Source organism: Camelus dromedarius, chromosome 1 (genome assembly GCF_036321535.1).
Source record: "Camelus dromedarius isolate mCamDro1 chromosome 1, mCamDro1.pat, whole genome shotgun sequence".
NCBI classification, from domain to species: Eukaryota; Metazoa; Chordata; class Mammalia; order Artiodactyla; family Camelidae; genus Camelus; species Camelus dromedarius.
The window spans coordinates 76,617,972-76,637,639 of record NC_087436.1 but is presented as its reverse complement, the minus strand read 5'-3'; positions in this window follow the sequence as shown (position 1 = coordinate 76,637,639).

Genomic DNA, 19,668 nt, shown 5'->3' with positions numbered 1-19,668 from the left:
CTGGAGTTCAGAGGTCAAATGACTTTCTCAATGTTACCTGGATAGTTATTGGCAAGAACGGGAACAGAAGTCAAGTCTCGTGATACCTCTTTAAGGGTGTATTTTCACTATATCACACTGGTGCTTCTTAAAAATTAGTGACTGGAAAGTAGAAAATGATCATTAGCAACGAGATGAAGCCCAAGCAGATGCTCTGGTGAGGTGAAGCTTATGGCACGGAGCAGAGACACAATTAACAAATACTGTTGGATTTGCCATGGAGGAAGTGAGTTTTACGACTCATAACAAAACTCCACAAAGGGGGATTTTGGCAGTTTCAATTCAACTTTCAGCAGCCCTTGCTTGAGGCTCAGCTTGCTTAATGGGCTGAGCTACCCTAGGTCCTCCTGGGGCTCATTAGATCAATGACTGCAGTCTTTAGACCTTGGGTTTTGGAGCCGAAGCTGCTTGTGCTGCAAGAGGCAAACTAGCACTGACTGTTAATATTAAAGAGCAATAGATCATTGGGACTTAAATTAGCGGAAGCAATTCCAGTTCTCTTTTGAGGACAGAGAGACATCACGCAAAGCATGGGATGAAAGTATGCTGTCAACTATATTTTAATCAGAGAAACTTGAATCAGCAAAGTCATGTATGAGCTATATCTTCTCCTGGTTTTCCCCCTTCATTCTGGGTCACATCAATAGAAGTATTATTTTCTCCCCATTGGCCAAGAGATAAATGTTGCATTAAGAAAAAAAACATACGGCAAAAATGGGGGAGTTACTTGTTTCTCTGAGTAGCATAAATAATGATGAAACTGAAACAAAATCTAACTCACAAATCTGCCAGGCAGGTAAACCCCGAGTAATTAATTCAGGCAGCCCTTATAATGGTTGCTACCAATTTATTATCCAAACCACAGTGCCTTAAATTTGTGTCTTTCTTCTCAAGACCTCTAGGATTTCTAGACAATAAAATGATAAAGTTTTTAAATGGGAAAAATATTTTTAAAAACATATGGGTATGTAAAGAAACAAAGGTAGCTTTCACCAGCCTCATGGCCTCACAGCCTAGTAACCGGTGGCAATAAGATGTTCTGGTCCGGTGAAGAGGGAGAGGAACTTTGGGCTTGCTGTCTATGTGGACGACCTGTCAAAGTCGAATCAGTTGAAAGAAATTTTGCTGAACTTCACTATCAGTGATACTTTTAAGACTGGATGTGTTCAATTGCAATGTTTTTTGCCCCTGAAAGGGTTTCTCCTCAAAGGAGGGAGGCTGCATTAGCCTGTTTAGAAAACATTGCAGAAGTGATGCTAATTCAAGTAAGAGTTCATTTCTTGCAAAACCCTCTGGGGAACTTAGATGGTTCAGTTTTCAAGTTTAGACTAAAGATGAGAATTAGTGAAATGAGAAGATGGGGCTGAGTCTTGCCGGCCTGCCTTGTCATAAGGACTGAGAAGTGCACACTAAATCTGCTGACAACATATGCACTTTAGTTATGAAAATCTGAATGAACAACGTTCTGTCACAAGTTTGCTGCCTGTATTCAATTCTAACCTTCATTCTGTTGGGGAATTTTCACATCGAACTGGGTTTGATATTTCACTCTGCCAAGAATAATCGCTAAAGAAAGCGGTGCATACTGACCACTGTGATTCATTAAAAAATGTTAATCCTGATGCACACTACCACATATAAAATAGATAAACCACAAGGCTTTATAGTAGAGCACAGGGAACTATATTTAAAATCTTGTAATAAACTGTAATGGAAAAGAATAAAAAAGAATGTATGTATATGTGTGTGTGTGTGTGTGTATCTGAATCACTTTGCTGTACACCTGAAGCTAGCAAAATATTGTAAATCAACTATACTTCAATAATGTATACAGCCCTACAGTCTTTCTCCACTCAAAATTGTTAAAAACTATGGCAATATTAATTTCTCTTGAGTGATAGATTCTACATTGTGGTCTTGAAGTAGGTACCACTGGGAGAAGCGTTGAAAACGTAAAGCTCAGCAAAATCCTTAAAAATATAAAGCTGTTTTTATACTTCTAATTTTATTAATCATGAGTTCTCTAGCATTGTCTGTAATTTATTCCTCCTTTATTAAGTGGGAAGGAGGGTGCCAGAGTCAGGACAGCAATTCACAAAGTGATGAACCCATAGTTTCTCATAAGTTGCTACTAAAATACACCTGTCTGTTTTTCTTTGATTGCTTTTCTGCACCCTCCACTATTTCTGAATCTGGAAGTTTGAGGCCAGAGGAGAGACCAGATGGATCAGGTGGCTGAAGCGAGAGCACAGGACAGCAGCGGGCATGCACTTGCCATCGATGGCCAGAGAGCTCTGGAACACTGGCTTCTGTTCTGCGCTCTGTCGCTGTCCAGTGGGGTGACCGTGGCCTCTATTTCCCAGTTACAGCTTGGTTCCTACAAAAATGATGACAGGCTACTGACTCATATTGATTGTTCTTCATTTGCTTTGAGACACATTAAATTAAATATACTTTCAAAACTTGAAGTTACGTTTTACAAGAGGTAACCCCAGAATGTCACCCCATTTGGCATGTGCCACGGGTTTGATGGGAAGGAAGGAAAAGGAGGGAGGAAGAGTGGGCAGCATATTCACTCCATGATTCTTTGTGAAATGAAATTGCTGCCAACGTGTGTCATTCTGACAAATTTCTAAGCAGATTTTAGAGGTTCATAGAGATGTTTAAGGGGTCTGCATTGGCCAGCAGCTGTGAAGATCACCAGCAAGACTGAATGATTCTCTGCATAAATTCGGCATAAGCCCAGTTAACAGAAAGATGGGAAATGGAGAGAACAGCATTTTCATCCGCACCTCTGTGACTCCCTGGAGACCCCTGAGGTACCCTGTGAAGACCAAGGAGATGGGGAGGGCAGATTCCTCTCGTCATCATCTACACGTGATGAACGGCCCCAAATGACAGTCTCCTTCTGAAGGAAAAAGGCAAACTTAGTAAGTGTCTTTTCAGCAATGTCATCACTCAGCATTTAAAAAAGAAACAAGCACAAGTAATAAATGTTGATTATTCCAAACATGCAGAATGTAGAGGCTGCACATTACTGCCTCAAAAGCAGAAAAGTTTTCTTCTTTTCTGAAATCAGTGACCCCCAAACTCTGTCATTAGTAACAATAATTAAAAGGTGCTCTAAGAGGGAATGGATGGATGATTGCCACTAAGAGGCACATTCTCATTAATTTATTACTGATTTTTAACTTTGCTTCATTAGGACATGTCTGGTGAAGGCCATTTAGGACTCAGGGGATTTGCCTGTACTTCACGTTGCCTCCATATTGGTTCCAGGGAAGGAGGATCATTTCAGTTTGTTGTCCTCCATGGACCTATATGTACAGGGAGGTGGAGAGAAACCTACTGCCTTGTAAATCTCCCAATCAAGGAAGTGGTCAGCTTCCTTAGGATGTTCCTGAGACTGACTGAATGGGTCTTTAGGAGGCAGTTCTGGGAAACAATCATCAGCTGAGCACACTGTGAAGCAGTTTGCATGTCATTTACGTTTTTACGTCAGTGAGCAGTATGAATAAAATTCGACTCTGTCCCCGATAGATTAGGTGCCTGGTCTCGAGGATTCTGAAAACACTCTAGGATTAGTTTCCCTCACTATCTTTTGCTCTCTGCGTTTCCAGCTCTCACGTAGTTCATGAAGATTGCCTCTTGGGAGACAGGGAGCTCTCCTCCATGTCTGGTCTTCCAGCCACACAGCAGGGGCCACCACACCTGACATGAGAGGGTTCTTCCCAAAAATGTTTTCTAATGAGCTCACTAAACAGAGAACTTTTTTCTTTTAAAAATACTCTTGGCCAAATAAATTATTCTTATCATGTCTCTGCCTTAGGGCTAAACATCTAGATCTATGTCTCTTGATTTCCCCATGGATCTCTCTTGTGATGGGGATGTGAAGGCATAAATTGATCTATCCCAGTATTGGGCTACCACCAAGGAGACTCGAATTAGGCATTTGTTGGCGGTCAATGGCATAATTTACTAGAGCTTGTCTGTCTCCTTTAGAATAGCAAATGCCATACCAAATGCCCTTGAACTTTATTTGAAAGGATCAACTCTTTAGGATTCTCTAGGGTGAAATTTTCCCCATTGTTATCACTGCTTTCATCTCCGCCAAGCCTAACACAAAACCTGGTATAAAGTAGACCCTGAGTAAATGAATAATTGAATAAATAAAGTGTTAGTTCATGCCATGGATGCAACGATCTTTTATATTCTTTTCCCCAAGGTGTTAGGTATGGAGAATGTAATCTAAGATCATCTGAAATAAACCCTTGAATAAGAACTGAAAATCATACTTGCTTTAGTCATGTAAATAAAGAAAAGTATTGTTTTGCTTAATTTGGTGGAAGGCTTGGAAATCTGGATTATGCTTTTAGGTATTTTTTAAGCAAATCTATTAAAGGCAAGAGAACATCCATATTGCCAATGGTAAAATAAATGCACAAAATGAATCCATTATCCAATACTCATAGAGCACTGTTTACCAATGATTAACAAATCCAACTGATATTAAGAACTTAGCCCCCTCTAATGGAGCAGACCATGGGGAAATATCAAAGAAGTGCTAACAGCTGGCTTGTTAATATTCTCAGCCTTTTTTCTTTTACAAGAGAAAACAAATGGGAAAGCACAAAAGCAATGACAGAGCAGTCCTCTTTAAGATAAACCATAAGAAGTAAAAGTACCAACTAGACTGAGAGCATGACCATTTCCCGGATCACAAATTCTAGTATTGGGTATCAGGAATCAAAAGTGCTATTAGCTTAAGGAGCACTGATACACAAGCAACTAATTTTACTCTTTAGCAAATACTTCACTAATAGAAAGACCCAATTACAGATCCTAATGGCAAAGAGCATTTATCTCATTAAGTCACTGCCACATGCCATCTGTTTCCAAGTCAAGTCCATATGAAAGAGCCCTTCAAATAGCAAAAAGAACATAGAGAACGTCAAATCTCACCTTGCTCTCATGGCTTTTTTAATATCTCAGTTTATTCTGAACCACTGTGAAAGTAGTCATTTGAAAAGGTAAAAATGAAAGGTTAAATACAGAGCTAATCCTTTCAAGAACAAGGTGCGATCCTATCTTTTGGATTCCCTCTGCCCTTCCTTTCTTCCTTCTACACACACAAATTAGGTCCCATCTTGAATGTCACTTGGTCAAAGAAGCCTTCCCTGACTCCGACATGGAAAGCTCCCTGGCCATATACAGTGCATGTTGGCTAGATCACCAGCTCATCATTTGTGAGTTTCCAGGGTGCTAAGGCAACTCTCATCTTTGATATAGTTCTAGTCTCTCTAGTACTCAGTGAAGTGCCTGGCACATGGTAGATATTCAGTCCACATTTGTTAAATGAATGAACAAACGAATGAATGAGAAGCTTAAATGGTAAAGATACAACTGTTCCAGCATCACCCAAAACTAAGCAGAGATTTTTAGATACTCTTTAGTGAGTATTAACTGGAAAGAAACACCTAGAGACACTTTTTTATCAATAGAACTTTCCCCTCCGGGGCCTGATAAGGCAGAGGGGGTCCTATGATCCCCTTACAGCTTCTTGTATGAAAATACTAAATCCCTAAAGGACCACCTGTGGAGGATATCTCTCTGAGTCATTGTAAGCACCAGTTCTGAATGGCTTCTTGGATCTCCTGAAATGTTAGTTTCAGTTTTAAACCAGAAGAGAATCCAACCAGTTATTACGAGGCTAGAACTCATTCCCTGGGCCCTCTTATTCCAGCTGTTTGAAAAAATAAATTTCCTAATTATATTAGACAGTCTCCCCTCACACAACAACTTACAATGGGACTCAGGACCCACACTGAAAGAAACTAACTATATGTGGGAACATCTGAGGACACTGTAGTCCAGCTAATAAAACATAAGGCAAAAGATTGGTAAAATCCAATTCTATTAAATGGAGAAGCATTTTGATTTATCACCTTATAGTGTAGTAATCAAACTCTTTCAGTGTAAGTATGACTGATTCAAGTATATAAAAAACAAAAACTGATGTTCACACACCTTCATGAATACAAAATGGCTTAGATGGTGAAATAAGCCTTCTATTTCACTATTTGAAGTAGGAGGAAGTCTTGATGTAGTTTCTAGCTTTTAGTTGTTTTGGTTTTGAAAGGTTATAGCACAATGAATTAAGAAGATCTCGTAAAACATCTTGTTTTGAACTGAGCATGCATTTATATTTAATTGTACAGTGTTGAACTTGAAAGCATTTTAGGGTTTTTAAATTTCTCCTCAAGTTATTTTTATGTAATTCCAAGGGAAAAATGCTAAACTCTGTAAATACTTCATTCTTGTTTTGACGTATATGTGTGCATGATAATTGCTCTTTGTTTCATCTTCACTTTTGTGTTATGTGTAAGTATACATCTGTGCATGTAATAATTGCTATTTTGTTTCCTTTTCTGCCTCTTTTGTTCTTTTCGACTAGAAAATAAGTAAATGTAATAAAAGATTATTGAAAATAAGGGTTAATCTTAAACCTACTCTTTAAGGAAAATAATTAATGATATCTTTTCTTTGTGTCTATTTTCACTATATAAATATTAATTAACATGGATTTAGCATTTAAAAGAAGTGTTTCCAATTTATACTGTAGTGTGAGAAATTATTAAATGTATAGGTTCAAGCTTTTATTCTCAAGCTAATACTTTTCGTATTAAATGCCGAATGATCCCTAAAGGAAAACTGCAGTATATCACAGCATCTTTGCACTTTGGCACACACTCTCCACTGGGAATATGTTATAACAATATATAATGTAACTGATTCCAGCATGACCTAAATTTGCTCCTATATTTATAAGTGAAAGTTTTGCTATCTTAATATACATGATATCATGGTAATCTTCTAATCAAATTTCAGAAGAATTAAGAAGGGAAATTTTTGTATTGATATGGGTTGAAGGGTCTTAAAGTGAGTATAGCAGGACGGAAAGAGGATGAGATTGTTGAGAATGTTTATAAATATTGCTGAGGCTGAAATGTGTGGCTGATGAGAGAAGAAAGTAAATTAAAGCCAAATTAATGATTAGGAAATTGTCTTCATTACGTCTAATGTAATAGGAGGAATGGAGTGAAAACTGGATGAAGGGGAGTATTTTCGAAGTGGGCTAATTAAGTCTTCAGAGGTGAAGGAACTCCCCATAATGATGAGGTCAGGAAGAATCAAGAGAATGTGTTCTGAAATGGAGGCGAGATAACAGAAGTATGAGGCTACTTAATGGACAAAGTGATGACCAAAATGGCAGTAGCATTTGGGGCTGGAGGAAACCTGTGACTTTGACACCACAGTTGCCAGCGAATTGGTCAAGAGTCCCTTGGATGTAGGCAAAACTGCAAGGAGTAGAAGACAAAGAGGGACTTATCCCTGGGGAGTCAGAGCAATGCGTTTGTGACCTGGAAGCCACAGTGAAGACCTGTAGAAAGCCAGTTGTGTCACAGACAGAGAAAAAGCAGCTTCCATTGTGAGACCTGCAAGTGTGGGTCCTTTACCAATGGGCCAAGTTTCCAGAATGGAAGGAAGTGGAAGGAGCATTGGGTGAAGAATATGAGACAGAACAGGATGCTAGCAGACACTGGTGTTCCACTCAGATCCCATCAATCCTTGCACACTTTCTCTGAGCCCCGCTGCTCAGAGCCCCATGCCCAGGCCCCCACCCCCACAGCCTTCATAGAGTTTCCAAATTAACTAACAAAAATACAGGATGGACAATTCAACTTGAACTTCAGGTAAACAACAAAGAATTTTTTTAGTATAAGTTTGTTCCATGTAATACTTGAGACATACAAAAAGAATTCATTGTTTACTTGAAATTCAAATTTAATTGAGTGTCATATTTTATCTGGCAACCCTTTGAGGGGAATCAACTTGCAGGAGTAATTTAGGTGGCAGGGCTCCTCTGAGGGACCAGGTGAGGCCAAATTTCTGCCTGAAAATGGACCCTTGCTGGATGTCTTCCCTCACCCTGCTCTGCTTCCCCCTGTCTCTGCCAGGTCCTTCCCAGGTACCAGAGTGAGTCACTCGTACACCATTCTTGTCTCAGGGTTTGTTCCTGTGGAATCTGAATTCCGATGAGGAGTTTACTTTGAGAGAAACTGAGTATAAAATAGAAAGAGTTTGCAGGCAGGTTGGCAATGGGACCGTGAGTCAGGAGGGAGCAAAAGGAAGGAAATTTGCCCCAGTTTTACAGAGGAGGAACTTTCCTGACTTGCCTGGCTCACGGAGTTAGAAAGTGGCATTGCTGAGGTTCAAATGTAGACAGGTCTGGTGCCTAAGCCCTTGCATGTGTCTCCACACACACTCCGTCTCTAAGGCACAGAAACAAGCAAGAGACTGGCTGAGCACAGGGCTTTGATAACAGACCACCTTGTACCATCTCAGGGGGACAACATGTTGACGTCAAAGGAAGGAGCCCGGTTTGTACTGTGCGTGGTGCCTCAGAGGAACAGATCACAGCAATGGATGGAATGAACTTATTTCAAGGTCTGAGGCCTGAAAGGAACATTCTGGTAAAACAGAGTCCAGAGCTGGGATGCTTCCATGTGCTTCCCGAGTGCTGAAGCCATTGGTAGTATCTCCCTGTGGCACTGGGAGGACTGGGATTGGAACGGAAATCATCTTTCCAAATGCCCTTAATAGAACATAGACGTGCTCTCAGGAGACTTTCCAGTATGAATCACTTAAAGGCCCATGTTTCTCCCTTATTATTTAAATGTTCCTTATGCAACATGTTCCATGTTAAAAATCACAACCATTTTTAAGTGAAAACATAACATAATTTTTAAAGTAAAATATAGTTACTTAAAGATGCCTTAGTAATTTATGTAATGTTCTTTGTAATTTTTTTTTAATGGAGGTACTGGGGATTGAACCCAGGACAGTGTGCACGTTAAGCATATGCTCTACTACTGAGCTATACCCAGCCCCCTGTGATTTCTTTACTATGACCTAATTTTTCTTTTATTCTCATTAACATACATTCCTTAAATATGAAATATTAGTGATAATAAATAATAATAGTGTTTTTCAATTGGAGGAGATTAAAAGGTTGAGAAATGGTGTGGCTAGGGGATGTGGAATATATCTTTGGCATTTGGACAGCTGTGGCTCCAAAATTTGGAGCTAAGAGTCAAGCAAAGAGTGTTTTATTGCCAGTATCTAAAACAAATTTTATTGGAAACTTTTATGCTTGTAGGTTTGAGTAGTTTTTATAGTGAAGAGTTCTGAAAACTGCTATAAAATTTTGCCTTGGGGGTTATGATTACATTTGTATCTTTCCCAAACTTATATAAATAAAAAAGACAGTTTTTACTGTGAAAGCTTAAAAGGTTAGAGAGGTATTTGGTCTGTGATGAACCTTTTATAGGTTTGATGTTACAGGAATTTATTTTAAAAATATCAATAAAAATACAACTCTCAAGCCTTGATAAAGAAATTGCAGGAAACTTGACGTTGAAGTTTCTATTCAAACAGACTGACTAAGATAATTTAATTAATTTAGTGTACCATGCAAACCATCTTTAATGTTAGCTGATGCTACAATTTCACATGGTTGTGATATGTAATTTACAATGTTTTTTGGTGGCTAGACAGTAACAGGAGGTAGAATTTTTCTTGCTAGAGCTGTTTACACATAGGCTGGACAATCACGTGGCTTGGAAACAGACACATCTCAGAGGAGACTAGAGGAACCCTAAGATCACTTTCCAAACGAGACACTGATTTTTCAGCTGTAGGGGGAATCATTTAAAAATAATATGGGGGAAATATCCCCCTTTCTTCCTCTTCTTCACACTAGAAGTTTTTATCTTGCAAAGACAAGTTCTATACCAAAGAGAGAAGAGGATGAGGCAGAAGGAAGAATGGGTGAGAGGGAGGGCGAAAGGGAGAGAGGAGACATTTACAGTGTAAATCATGTATCACACATGATCTAAAATAACTGTGTAAGGAAGGAAGTGATTCCTCATTTTCCAAGTGAGGTAACTGACTCAGTGTAGAACTAGAATTCAAACCTGAGTCTCCTGGAGACCCAGACCTGTACTTTTCCCCATTATATCGGTTTTTAGATTTTACAACTTACAGCAAAAATTGAGATCAAAAGTGAGGAAGTGATTGTCAATTTATCATATATGTAATAATACATAATAGAGAACATGAATTGGGCTTCTAAGGCACTTGTCCAGAAAGCTTCTGGCTCAGTGAGTCAGACAATCAGCAAACATCTATGGGGCACCTATTATGTGTCAGAGACTGTTCTAGGCATGGTAGATACTGCAGTAAACAAAGTAAACAGAGCTCTTGCCCTTAGAAAGCTTAGCTTCCACTGGGGAGGAGACTGACAACACACATATATAAGACAATCTCAGGCCTTGGTAAGTGCTTTGGAAAGAAAAAAATCAAGCAGAAAAGGTAGATTTGGTTTGGCTAAGAGTGTAAGGTCTGAGGATGGTAAGAAAGGTTGACAGTATTTTGTTGAGAGCACTGAAGGCCATGCTAACGACTCTGGGCTTGATCATGCAGGTAGTGGGCGATCCCATATGAATTTTTTTTTCTAGAAAATTATATGATTAAATTTGGGTTTTAGGCAGTTGCCTCTACTGACAGTGTAGAGACTGGAATGGAGAGGGAAGACACACAAGGAAAAGGCAGAGGCTTTTCAGTAATTCAGGAAAGAATGATGCAATTATCAAGGCAATGAGGATAGATTCATAAACTATCAGTGAAGCACAAGGACAAGTATTAATGACCAGATATAGAGATAAGGGAGACGAGGGTGGATTTGCTATTCCTGGGTAAAAAGACAGCTCTCCTAGTCTTAGAGAGATGAAAGATATAGGAGGAGGCAGGGAAAAAAACAGTAAGATGTTTCTCCAGAGATTATATATTTGGTTCTGGGGAGGTTGAATTCAAGGCACTTGTGGCATCATCCAAGTTGATTTTGTTTTTCAGTAAGCATCTGAAAATACAGTATTCTGAGTGCAGCTGGTCTGGAGATAACAATTAGGGGTTAGTAACTTACATGTGTCAACTGAAGCTATGAGAATGGACTGAGGATGTTACAAAATTTAGGAAAAATGGATACAGGATATTAAGAGATGTCTGTGATCAACCTGCTTTTCTTTAGAAACTAATATAGTAAGAACCAAAGCTACTTAAAGAATAAGGCAACAGAGGGAGTTCCCCTGGAGTGTGTCCTCATCTTTGATGCCCTGTTACCACTTTTTCCTTCTTCTCTTTCACTCTCTTACTACTACCATGAAACTTCTTCATTCCAGTTACTTCTCCCTCTCCTCTTTTCTCTTCAGTCTCATTCTCTCCCTCCTCCACATGCACACATACCACTTCTCACTTGGCTCTAATGGCATTTTATAAGATACTCAGCCTTTTCATTTCCCTTGTGATAAAAATGACTCTTAAAGAAAATTAAGGTTATAGGAAGAAGAATGCACTTGAATCAACCTTGTACAGATGAATAAGGTTACCATGGCATACTGAAAAGATCAGGGAATACGTTGTCAAAAACCTGGGTTTCCAGGCCAGCATTTCTACTTTAAGCTGCTCATTTACATTAACCCCTTTGAGTCTCTGTAGTCCTCTTAAGAATATACACATCACAGGACTGTGATAAGTAATAGATGAAATGATATATGTAGATGTGTTATATAGGGCTGTACCAATATTAGGTTTTCATCTACTGTCTGGCTTGCTCAGTAAATGTTTGTTGAATGAATGATCACCTCTATTAAGGATTCTTGAATTTACCCCTAAAGATCTGTCAGTCTCTATAAAATTGTTTCTTTAAGGCTTTATAGCTGCCAGTATTTTTGGCCTTAAATATGTTTTTATTACCCTCCTGTAGTTTTGGTTGCATTGGCTTTATATTAAATAGCAAAGTTATTAAATTATTATATAAAATGGGCATCATATAAGTATTATTAAATTATGCTAACAATAATATTAAAATTTTTTTTGATTATGACTTTTTGATAATCCTGATTTCTCTTTTCCTGTAAATCTTTTTCATTCAGTTCTCAACTATACACAAAGAACATAAAAATATTGAAAATACTCCATAAAACTAAACATAAAAGTATAGCAACCAGAGAAGGCTATCGTTAAGTTCTCGTTCAGCCATGAGTTTTATATGGCCTACTAAACTGTATTTACCTTATAACATTTTTCCTTACTGTAAAATATCCAAAGTTGACTTGGAGACTTGTCTTAAAAAGCTTGAAATTTGAAAACCGTGATTATTTCTCAGACCTTCTTACGGACCTCTCAGTGTAACGATGGGACCGCAGAAGGCATTGCATTGCAGTCCAGACGGCAGCTTGTTTTCTTTTCTATCAGATACCGTAAAGCTCCATTCCATGCTATGCCAATAGACTTGGTTAGATCGCAGTCTAAATTTAGTGCAAATGAACTGCAGAGATTACTGTTGATGAAGACATAAAACTAGGCTATCGGCTTTATGAAAACAAAGGCAAGGCCGGATATTTTTAATATTGTTTTTCAATATCTAGCACAGAAATCGTTCACAAAAGCTTACGCTGAACTACTAAACCGTTGTGTGCAGCAAGTTGTGGATTATGATTCACAAATACTACTTTGCCCACTTCAGAGTCTCTTTCTCAGTAAGCTAGAAAGCACGCGCCTGCTGTCCACGGGTGCCTCGGTGCTCTGTCACCTTCCCCGTGTGTTCTGACTTCGGACATGTGACCTTAGATCTTCTTTCTGAACGGAATTCTCTTCCCTCGTAGACTTCTTCATAGTTTGGTCTCTTACTTTGTTCAGGTCTCTCCTCACACGTCCTTCAGAGAGTTATTCCTTGACCACATTCAAATAGTCTTTCCCTTCCTTATTCCTAATTACCAGTTTCTGCCTCCTTTTCCTTAATTTTTTATTTATGACATTTGTAATTCCCAGAAATTAAACACTTATTTGTAAACTTTTAAATTGCCTGTCTCCCCCCTACCCAATAGACTATAAGGTTCACGCAGCCAGTGATCTTGTCTGTAGAGATCACTGCCATCTCCCCAAAGCTTAGATGAGTTGTCTGGAAAGCATTACATGCTCAATAAAAATCTGTTGAATTGATAAATAAATTCCTGATGTCTGTATTTGATTTCTCTCCCAGGAATCCTGGAAAAGTCTTTGAGAGTAGAAATTAAATCCTATATCCTACCAATCAATAGAAGGTCAAAGTCACTGGGTAAATATTTACATCTGCCATTTATCGAGGCAGGCGAGGTACTTGCATGTTCCCATTTAATCCTCAAGACAACTTCCTGAGGTAGTTATTCTTAGTCTGCTTTAATGATAAGGAAACTAAGACACAGAAAATATAAGTAAATTACCTCAGAATCATTCTAAGTATTAAAGCTGGCATTCAAACTTCATTTAGTTTGACCCAAACCCTCTGCTATCTATAACTAAATTATGTTCCATTTCATATAGAAGCCTTTAGAACCCTCTTAAATGGAATCATATTGCGTTTGTTTCTATTTTACAATCCAATAGCAAAAATTTCCAGTTTACCTAAAACTAAACCTTCAATTCAATCCTGAACTCAGTAAGTTAGCCAATGCCAGTGCTCTCAGATTTGGAACGTGTTTTCCAGCCCCTAAAGCTCTCAGGCTCTAAAAATAGCCTCCCTAGACCTAAGGGCCCCCAAATTTTCCTCAGTTATAATTCTCTCATCCAGAACATTTTTCTACCACATTTTAGCACCTGAGTGAATTTTATCCATTCCATATATCCCCTTTGGGATCATATAAATACAACTTAACTTTCTTAGAATCTGTGTTACTAATATGCCAAGTGTAAAATGATTCAATGTGCAGCAAAAGTTGTTAATCAATTATTGACAAAAATAAACACCAAATATTCAATACAGAATTGGACCCCAGGATATGAAATCAAGGAGAGAACTGTCAAAGAAAACTTGTATCAGACAAGTTAAATAGGCAAAGAAGACTTTAATTTTTACTTATATCTTAAGCATCTTAAATAATATGCGATTTGTTGCATACAATTTCTTGATATTTTCATTATGCATCATACTTCTAAGAGTTTGTTTCTCTAATTTATTATCTATGCTTCATTGTTTTGAGTAATTAATTCTGTTTTTAATTCCAGTAGTGGCAACTTTTATAAAAGTAATAATGTTAAAACATATTTCTCATATCACCCTCAGAAATGAGGTAGTATCTAGTGAATACCCACTGTAAAATATGAATAAGTTAACACTTTTACAGACATTTTTATTCCCTCCTTCTTTCTTCTGTGTCTCAGGTTTTGTTAATTTGCTATGATTTTTCTTCCTCCAATTGATTTTAGGAAACTTATCATTATTATTTCTTTACGTGGACAAAGGCGTCTCAAGATGGCCGTAGGTCCCTGTATAAGGAGACTCAATGATTCCTTCCACTCTTTTCCTACCACACCTCATGGTTGGTTAATTTCCACCCCCAAGGTAACTGGGAACTTAGTTCATTCTGGGCAACAGGCCAGAACTAGGGATTCAACACAAGGTAGGCCGGTCACTAACTATCCTTCCTGACAGCAGCTCCTAGTGTAGTAGACAGAACTTCCAAATGAGGAAAGAAAAGTTGCTTCTCTTTTCTTATACTTTCAATAATGTTCATTTAAAAAAAATTTTTCATTTTCATTCTTTCACTTTTCACTGAGTTCTCACTTGATAGTAGGAAACTCTATGGGCACTCCAGTCGCATCGTTTCATTTGTGTTTCCAGGCACGCATACTTGACATTTTAAATTTCGATTCTGCTTAATTCTCACGGCTTCACAAGCAGCTCTTCGGTTTACCTCTGAGTAAGGAATTTTCCCTGTCTCGTCTGCTTCGTTCACCCTCACATATTTGTTTCGAACATTTGGATTTGTGCTTGCTCAATGGTGTGTGAGTTTGAAATGCCAGGGGAAAATAATTGGACAATGCCATCTACTCAAAGTTTAAAAGCTTAATTATGTTTCTAGTGTTCTATCACTTGTCAGAAGCCACTATGTTGAATCTCAGATGGTTATCCGTAAGTTCTTGTGTCTTGAAAAGTATCCTGGGAATGAATTTTTAAAGCACTGTCTCAACTCATTTTCTTACAAATCTCTTTCTATTCACAAATCATTACTACTGTCTTACCAAATTTCTTGTGAGAAGGGAATCCCTGAGAGACAGATTTAAAGAAACAAAACAAAAACAGAGCCATCTAAATAGTCAAATGGTAGGAAGTTCTAAAAAGTAGAAAACTTTGTTTTAATTCTGCATCAGAAGTCCCCTGTCAGTGTGGTGGTCTATGAAATTATTTTACTAATTTATTCCTTTGTGAAATGAGAGGAGGAGAAGGAAAGCAGTTGCCCTTAAGTCACTGCTTTGAAAACTCAAGAGGGTATGATGGTCTGGGTAATCCCATTTGCAAAGACATCTGGGAAGAAGTACCACCTAAGTGGCCTTCAGTAGAATTTTTTTTTTCAAAAAAATTCCCTAATACAACTTTCTTCATAAACATTTCATTTTCTATATCTGAAAGCTTCACAATGTGTACATAAAATGTTCTATGATGCCTTATGAAAGATAATAAACACATTTTATTTATTTATTTATTTATTTATTGGTTTATTATACAGTTCATTTTTCCCCCAAACTTAATCCCATTCTAATCTCCATGAAACATTTAATACCAGTTTGCTGTTGTTGTTGTCCTAGGAAACACAGTTTGGGGAACCTTGCCTTGGGGACATGTTTCTCATGAAGCTTATGACTTTGAGATTTAAGTCAATAGTTTAAAAAGGAATAAAAAGGATGGCAGACAATCATTTTGTTTTACACTTGACTCTTGAACAACAGGAACAGGCAAGCACATGTGCATCCACAGACAAAGAAAGCTTCCATGGGGAAGTCTGTCTCTATACTTATGCCCAATTCTAGGACTTTGGCTCTTTGTCCCCAGATATTAACCTCACTCCCATTATTGCCCAATACTAACAACTTATATATCATTTTAATGTGTAAAAAATGGAAACTCATTTAAACTAATAATACTGGATGTAAGTTCATGCTAATTAAGAAATTCCTTAATTCCAAAGGGATTCCATAAATTGAGAGTTAGAATGGTGCACAGAGTTAGTGAAATCGTGAGGGAAGTAAACGACTTTGTTGGCACTTGAAAGAAGAAACTTCTTCAAGATGGAGGCAGAGAGACTATTACAAAGATAAAATTTCCTGACTTGGCAATTTGGTCTACTACCTACTCTAGCTGTGCTAGACAAAATTATTCCCAAATGCACATTTCTAAAGTGACTTCCAAAATGAAGTACCAATTATTATTCAATGGTATTGTGTGATAGACGTATCTCATTTGTACCCTTGCCAGCATTTTTATAATATTTGTAATCTTCGCCAGTTTTGTGTAGAATAATTCTTGTCATTTTTTCATTATAAACTCTTTGTCAGGTTAAGTATTTTAAATTTTTTTGTGAACTATATTTCCATCTTCTCACGCAACATATATTGGTTATGTAGGGACTAATGATTTAATCTGAACAATTCCATCCCCTTAGTTGATTTCCATTCTCACAGTTTTTCTGCTTTATGGACATATTCAGTGAATATGAGGTATAAACAAAACCAACTTGTTGTCTTATCTCAAATAACCCCAGAGTGTGATCTGATGATGAAGTTGCTTAAAACTGTGATGAGAATACAGTGGAAGACTGTATGCATTCTATTTACCATGCTGTTTTTAAGTTGGCTGAATGTCATGAATGTCAGAAACGAAACAAAGATGCCTGCTATCACCTTTAGTAGTTAACACTGAAAGAGCTAGTCATTAAGATATACCAAAAACAAACAAACAAAAAAGGAAATTAGGTAAAGTTATTAGAAATAGGAGACCAGTGAAATTATTTTAACATATAAAGTTACCTGTGCTTACATTATAGAAGCAATGGATTATCCTAAATTCTTTGGAAATCTTGGATTGTGTATATCATCTGTATTATGGGATAAAAAGTCTACTTTCTCCATTGAAAAGATAGTTTTTCATTTTCCTCCCCATACCAAAACCCAGTTGAAATCCAGAAGAACTATTTCACACAGGAAACTAATTCTAATTTCTTAATATGCAGGGAATATGTGTTCAGTCTTATTCAAGGAAAGCCTCACCAGTGGAAACAATTTTCATATAATAATAATTTTATAGAGCAACCTAATTTTTAATAATGACCAAATTAAAAAAAATAAATTAGAAGTTAGATACACTTAGTACATGCTGTTTCTTACACTTATAATCTTATACTTACTAAACTTGTCAAAAATCCAGTACAAGAGCTATGGAAAGACATGAGGAGGAAGAAGGAAGAAACTGGAAGGGCTATTGTTTCAGTTCAGTTGATGAAGGGATTTGTAAGGTACGAAAATGAGAAGGATAGATAGAGACAGATAGCAAATGATACTAATAGTTAAAATCGGCTACTTATTTGTACTGAAGTGTTTCACATGGAGTGTGGGTTCCAGCCTTCAAAACGAATTCATGTAGTAGCTAATATTTTCATCCCCAGTCATGTGAATAAGAACTGAGGCTCAGAGAAGTGAAACAGCATTTATAAAAGCAAAGAGCTTAGCAGCAGACATAGCATTGGAACACAAACTTATATGATCTAGAAACCAAGAAATTTATTTTATTTTAATTGATTCATTAACTTACTTAAAGTGATGTAGGTACCTAATTTATAAATTTAAATAGTTTTACAAAACTAAAAAGATAGTCGGTTACCCTAAATCTGAAATTCCAGATTCTACACAAGATACAACACTCAATTTTTTTCACTTGTGTTCTCTGGTCATTCACCTCAATATTTCTAGACATCAAAGGTTGTATCACTATTTTTTGTAAAGCAAATTTACTGAGCTCTAATTTATTATATCACAAGATGTTCTGTTCAGTGAGCTTAAATATGCTCACCAATGTAATCACCAGCCTCATCAAGAGACAGACATTGTCATCACCCCAGAAAGTCCTTTTGTGTTCTTTCCCAGTCAGTGCTTTCACTCACCCTGACCCAAGGTGTTGATGTAACTTTTATCAACATAGATTTACATAAATTAGTTTTACTTCTCTAGAGCTTCGTATATAGTATAGTTTTTTTTGTTTGTTTTTATTTTTGTTTTTTGCATCTAGCTTCCTTTGCTCAGCAAAACAATCTGGAAATTCATCCATGTCGTTGCCTATATCAGCACTTAGCAGTGTTTCACTGTATAGATTTGTCACAATTTTTAAAATCCATTTTCCTTTGATAGATATTTGAGTTATTTCCAGTGTTCAGCTAGTAGGACTAATCTACTATGAATATTTGTGCACAAGTCTTTGTGAGGACGAATGTTTTCATTCATTTTTGTAGTGGAGGAAGGTAGGTGTACGTTTAATCTGGTAAGAAACTGACAAAACATTTTCTAAAGTTGCACCATTCACACTCTCACTGACAGTGTATGAGAGTTCTAATTCCACATTCCCACTGACACTTATTTTTGTCAATATTTTTAATTTTAGCCATTCCCTTGGATATGTAATCATTTCTCATTATGATTTTAATTTACATTTTTCTGAAGAATAATGATTTTCAGCAGCTATTCATGTGCTTATTAGTCTTTCATATATTTTCTTTTTTAAAATTAAAGTATAGACACTTTTTTATTAAAGTTACACTGTATCAATTTCTGGTGTACAGAACAATGTCCCAGTCATGCATATACACACATATATTCGTTTTCATATTCTTTTCCATTAAAGGTTATTACAAGATACTGAATTTAGTTCCCTGTGCTATACAGAAGAAATTTGTTTTTTTTAATCTATTTTTAGATATAATGGCTAACATTTGCTAATCTCAAACCTCAAATTTATCCCTTCCCACCTCTTTTCTGCTGGTAACCATATGATTGTTTACTATGTCTGCGAATCTGTTTCTGTTTTGTAGATGAGTTCATTAGTGTCCTCTTTTTTTCTTTTCCACCTGTGAGTGATATATGATATTTTTCTTTCTCTTTCTGGCTTACTTCACTTAGAATGATGATCTCTAGGTCCATCCATGCTGCAGCAAATGGCATAATCTTTTTTAAAGGCTGAGTAGTATTTCATTGTATAAATATACCACAACTTCTTTATCCAGTCATCTGTTGATGGACATTTAGGTTGCTTCCATGTCTTGGCTATTGTATATAGTGATGCTATGGACATTGGGATATATATGTATTTTCGAATTAAACTCTCCTCTGGATATATGCCCAGGAATGGGATTGCTGGATCATATGGCAACTCCATTTTTAGTTTTTTAAGGAACCTCTGTCCTGTTTTCCATAATGGCTGCACCAATTTACATTTCCACCAACAGTGTAGGATGGTTCCCTTTTCTCCACAGCCTCTCTAGCATTTATCATTTGTGGACTTTTTAATGATGGCCATTCTGACTGGTGTGAGGTGATACTTTATTGTAGTTTTGATTTGCATTTCTCTGATAATTAGTGATACTGAACATTTTTCATGTGTCTATTGGCCATTTTATTTCTTCACTGGAGAATCACTAGTTAGGTCTT